The sequence below is a fragment of the Mustela putorius genome, unplaced genomic scaffold, assembly GCF_011764305.1.
Source record: "Mustela putorius furo isolate JIRA1106 unplaced genomic scaffold, ASM1176430v1.1 tig00000151_pilon_pilon_pilon, whole genome shotgun sequence".
Classification (NCBI taxonomy): domain Eukaryota; kingdom Metazoa; phylum Chordata; class Mammalia; order Carnivora; family Mustelidae; genus Mustela; species Mustela putorius.
In genome coordinates this window covers 2,013,633-2,019,651 of record NW_025421296.1, presented here as the reverse complement: position 1 = coordinate 2,019,651, position 6,019 = coordinate 2,013,633, and positions in this window count along the sequence as shown.

Below are 6,019 nucleotides of genomic sequence, written 5' to 3'. Positions count from 1 at the left end.
GTACACTACATAGTGATTCAACTTCTCTATATGTTATGCTATGCTTACCACAAGTGTAGTAACCATCTGTCACTATACAATGCTATTAAAACACCATTGACTATAAAAAAAAAAAAGAACCAAGCATTTGTTTTCACAAGGTTCATGAATTTTATAGGACTCCTTCCTATACAAGAAACTGGTCAGAGTGGTTGCTTCTCAGCAGAGACACTGGAATTCTGGAGAGTTAAGGATATAATGGCCTGGGGTGAAATTATTTCCTTTTCACTATACATTTGTTCCTTTTTAAAATTTTTTGGATGGGAGGGGAAAAGAGAGGGAGAAAGAGAAGGAGAGAAAGAATCTCAAGCAGACTCCATGGCCAGTATGAAGCCTGATGCAGGGCTCAATCCCAGAACCCTCAGATTATGACCTGAGCCAAAACCAAAAGTTGGCCACTCAAATGACTGAGTCACCCAGGCACCCCTATGCTCTGGGTTTTAATCTTGGATCCTCTTCTGATAAATTGCAATTTATTCATAGAGATATTTGTGGTGGCAATGCCCTGGATTAAAAGACAAGCTTCCTTAGACTCCTTTGCAGTAGGTATGGCTACGTGATTAAATTCTAGCCCATGAGAAGTATTATGTTATTTTTTAGAAGATTCCTTTTTCCTTCACTCTGCTTCCTTCCAGGAAGTGATTTTGAGGATGGAAGGCACATGCTGAGGATGATGGAAGAGACTGAACACTTGGTTGCTGGTGGGATCCTGATGCTTCCATCCAACACATGGTTCCCTCTTGTGGATTTCTTTTATGTGACAAACCACTGTGTGGTTAAGACACAGTTATTAGGACTTTCTATTATATGCTGTTTATATAAGCTTTCTTTCCTTTTCCCCCACATATTCTTTCTTCTTTGGGCTCATTTTTTTTTTTTTTTTGTCTATTTGTTTGTAGTTCCTATACTTTCATATTTTGTAACTCACTCTCTGTTTTCTGGAGGTTTTCACTTTCTTGCTTCAAGCATTTGCAATCCACTCTGCCTTTTGCATAGGGCTGCTACTAGGTATTCTCCTCCACCTATGACTTCTGTGGCTACTTTATCAGTCCCATCATTCTGGCCTCTACACAAAATGCTGCACATTCTGCAGTTCTTCTATTTTGCAGTTGGTTCCCACTAGGAATATCAGCTCCAAGAAGGCAGAGCTGTCCTGTCTACTTCCAGCTATACTCCTTGAACTTAGAGCAGCACTTGAATTTTAGTAACCACTCCATAAATATTTCATCATGTTTATTCAGCAAATATTTATTCCATAAATATTTCATCATGTTTATTCAGCAAATATTTATTGAGCACCTTTCTAAGCAAATTTCTTCACTATGTTCTAGTATGGGAGAAAGAAAAATAAACATTCAATCAATCAATCAATGAAAAAACAAATGAAAAGCTAACCTAGTATTTTACCAGGGAAGAAGTGCTATGGAAAACCAGAGCAGGCAAGGGGGATTGGAGAACTCATGGTAGAAAAAGCAGGAGGGAAAGGAGATCACAGTTTCAAATAAAGAAAGGACTAAATTGTCCCTTAGAGAAGGCAACATTTAAGCAAAGACTTGAAGGAGGTGAGGAAGTGAGCCATTCAAATACTCCAGGGAAGAGCATTCCAGGCAGCTAGTACAATGAGGGAATAGCTAGTACAAAGGCCTGTGGCTTCAAGAAATAGTGCGGAGGACACTGAGCCTAGAAGAAAGTGAGCAGGAGGGAGAGATTTAAGAAGAGATCAAAGCGATCTCAAATTTTATAGGTCAATCTCAGTTTTTTGGCTGTTGCTCTGGGTGACACAGGGAACCACTGCAGGGCTTGGAGCCGAAGAGAGACTCGATGTAAGAACACTCTGGCTGCTGTGTTGAGAACAGACAATAAAGGAATAAGAATGGAAGTAAGAAGAACAGTAAGGAGACCTACAATAATTCAGATGACAGTTAAAAGCTTGGGCCAAGATGTACAAAGAAGTAAGGGGGAAATGATCAGATTCTAGATATATTCTGAAGGTAGAGACAAAGGGATTTGTCAGTCAATTGGGAGTGGGGTATTAAAAAAGAAAATAATCTCTTGAATGATTCCAAGTCTTTCAGCTTGGACAGCTGGAGTAATAGTGTTGCCATTAACCACAACTGGGAAAACTACAAGCGGACCAGGCTTGGAGGAAGGATTTTAGTGTGGCTATGTGAAGAGGGAGAAGTCTCTTAGACATTCCAGTAGAGGTGTTCCACCAGATAGCTGGATATACACACCTAGAGTTCAAAGAAAAGTTCTGGGTTAGGAATATAAACTTTGAGGTCATCATGAATATATGAAAAATGGGCTCTGAATAATGATAAAACCTATTTTCCTTTCTTGAAGGAATCTTAATGTTTTGCAGCTAAAAGAATGACTTCCAAAGAGTGTGAACAAGACCGTTAACCAAGGAAACAAAACAAAACCTCTATGATGCTTTCCATTCTTTCAGTTTAAGGCAACGTGTCTCAAAATATGGTCTGCAGATCCCAAATCAGAATAAAACCATTTGTAACAAACATTTTTAGTGATTCGCACACATACTCAAATACAAAAACCACCCGCTCTGTGTGTATAACTCTGTGGCAGAGAGTGTCATCAGGAAGTTTCCACTTTCATATCCATAATGGCAACTAAGTGTGGGTTACACATGATGGACAGAACCTAAAGACAGAGTCACTAGGAATCCCTGATAACCAATTCATTTTATAATAGCCATAGACTGACACATGTTGCATGGGATTTATCAATATTCAAGGAAATATATTTCTGGGTAACACTCTGAATCATTTCCTGCATCATCTCCATAGCAACCTTGACCACTTGTCTTTAAGATAGATTTCTCTTGCTCTGAGTTATAATAACTTTGGTTCAGATGAGCATGTTTCAAGAAAGATGCTGCTGTTTCTCAGCCATATCTGATTTTCTGGTGTCAACATTTAGAAAATTATATTCTCATGAGTTTTTCAATCCTTGTCATCTTTATTTTTTTTTCTTTTACTAGTTTTTTGCTTGCTGATAAAGCTTAAGAGCACATGAAACTATACTATAGTCTCATAAATTGTAAAGTCCTTTCAAAGTGATTGGTTACTCAAAGAAACAAGCACAGCAGACACTTGGAAGGCCTATCCTTTAGGAGAAATGCTAGTTCCAAGAGATTGCACAAATTTAACAGGTTTCTTGGGTAATCGTTTTCAGGCCCAGATTAAGCTATATTAGCTAACTAATATTTTCAAATTTTCTGGACCAGGAAAGCCATAAACCAAAGATCTCTTCAAATAGTTTGTCAGAATGTGTGGCAGCTATAGGTTGCACTCAGGTACATTTCCTGCCTGGCGCTTTTGGGTACTAGAGTTATCATTCCTAACCTACATCAAATGTTCTCATGGGTTCAAGAACCTGGAGCTATATTTTCAATCCCTTATATCAAAAAGAAAAAAAATAACAACAGCACTTGGCTCAGCATGTTATTGAGATTCTGGTATTAGAGAAACTTTAGGAAGTACTTAAGCCATTTTTAAATTATAAAACCCAAATTTGTGGTATCTCTAGGTTTTATTTTCCAAAATTCTGTGTATCTCTGACTTCAGTTCTGCTGGACAAATAGTTTACATGTTAAATTACAGCTATCACTTTCATTTATCTCAATTCTAAAGTAAAATCCTTTTAGATTTTATAATTTTATTTTATAAAACATTAATAAGTTTGATAGTTTGCATATAAGTTCAGCAAGAGTATAAAAGGACTAAAAGTCCAGAACAGAAATTAGAGATCCTAAGGATCCATGATCATGTGGTACAAGAGTCCCAGGCTGCAGGCCCACAGCATCTCTCAAATAGGCTCTGACCTCACCTCTGTACCCAAAGTGAACAGGACCCAGGAGGGGAAAGGGCTAATGTTACAGAGTCAGAAAGTGCTGTCTCTGATAACTCCCTGGCACCATCTTAAGCACCTGATCCTACCTGGATCAGGATCCTACCTGGATCTTGTGCTGGTGAGAAGAGAGCACAGTGGAGGCAGTAGAAGAGTGTAGTAGAAGACAGGGTTCCCTGGGGAAGTCACTCCTCTTCTCTGAACATAAACCAGAAGGGGCAGCAGCATCAAATAAGAAAATATTGGCTTTTCCTAATTAAACTTCTAAGCTTATGACTCTTGGCAGACAGTAAGTTTCTAAATTATATCATTTTTTTACTTCCTACTGGTTACTACTAAACAGAACTCAAAGGGCTTCATAAATATTAAGATAACCTTTCAAACTTTTATCATCCACTTTTTTTTAGATGGTACTTCATTCAGATCTTGTTTCTTCCTGGAAGGTACTGGATCTTATTCCCAAAATACTGAGGTATATGACTTCCCTTCTTTCCACACATGGTAAGTAGGAAGCACCTGGCCATGAAGAGCACTGGGACCAGTAAGGGGGTGTGAAAGGGAAGGAGCAAATACGTGTACATTACAATATCTGGGAAGTACTGCCCCTTTGTATATGCCTTCCATAATGGCATTTCATCTTTCCCAGTTGTATTAACAATCCCTGCAATACAGGTATCTTGTCTTTCTGTGGCACTTGGTAATCTGTTGCAATGGACATTCACCAAGAATTTGTTGATTCACAAGTGATATAAACTAGAATATGTAAAAAATAAAGCTGTCCTACCTACGATGTGTCTATTTTCAAGGCTGCAAATAACATAAGATGCTGTCATGAATGTTTAATAGAAAAGTTGCAGTGTGCAGCTTACATATACAGCTAATCTGGGAGCTATAAACTGGGAGAAAAATATAATGTAACAGAATGTTCTCAACACTTGCCTGCTTACAGGAAACTGAGAAATTACAATTTGGAAGGTATCAATAGTGTCTGCTAAATCATCTGTTATTAAATATATTATCAAGGGAATAAATCCTTTTGTTGCATATTATAAGAAAACAGATTTATACCAGATTTGTCAAAGGAAGGAAAGAGAGGGCAAATGATATGTTGTAAAATATCCTTTGTTAAAATAGCAGTCACCATTTCCCCTTTATTTTTATAGCTGTTAAATGACAACAGAGACAACAAAAACTAGTAGTCATTAAAAATTTCCAACTACATACATTTATTTATACATTCAATTATACAATATTGCCTTACTTAGCAATTCTTTTTTACAACAATCGCATAAGATAATTCACAGAATTACGTCAAATGGATCTCTAGCTGCTCTAGTAAAAACTTAGGAAATAATTTAGTTTCTCCACAGGACCATTTTCAGTAAGTCAATTGTGATGAATTAGTTGACGGTGAACTCTAACCTAGCTAACAACATCCTGTGTTTACTGATGCAATGCTTCAAGCAATTGGGTTAGGGGGGTGGGGACAAAGAGAGTCCATAAGAAGCAGAAACAAGAGCTGAAGTACAGCAACATCACCACTATCTTCAGACAAGGCATGGAAGGATGTGGCTAGAGACTACTGGCATGCCTCCCTCTCTGGGTCCTGCCCCCGTGACCTTCTCCCTACCCCATACATATCCCCCTATTACAACTGCTCTGACAACTGCCATCACCCTCCATAGTCCATGCATGTATGATTACTCTCTTGAACTAAGACAGTGGTCGCCTACCTAACTGGACTCTGTTTCCAGTCACTTTCCCCTTGACTGCCACTTGAGTGAAATTTCCATCAACGACAGGTTTAAGTCACTTCATTCCATCAACTTCCTAAGGGCTATAGCTCCTGGAGAACAGAAACACTGTCCTTCTCACTCTCATATCCCCAGTGCTAGCATGGCTCCTGGCACACAGAATTCAGTAAATGTTAGTTGAATAAATAAAGAATGAAGTATGACATGCAAACCCCTTTACAATCTGGCCCCATCTGACCTTCATAGCCTCACTTTCTGCTATCCCTTCAAATGTTTCAGCAGTTCAGAATAGCTCTATTTTCCCAAACACACAATGCATTTTCAAATTTCTGATCTCTAATGGAGCAACTCTGTTT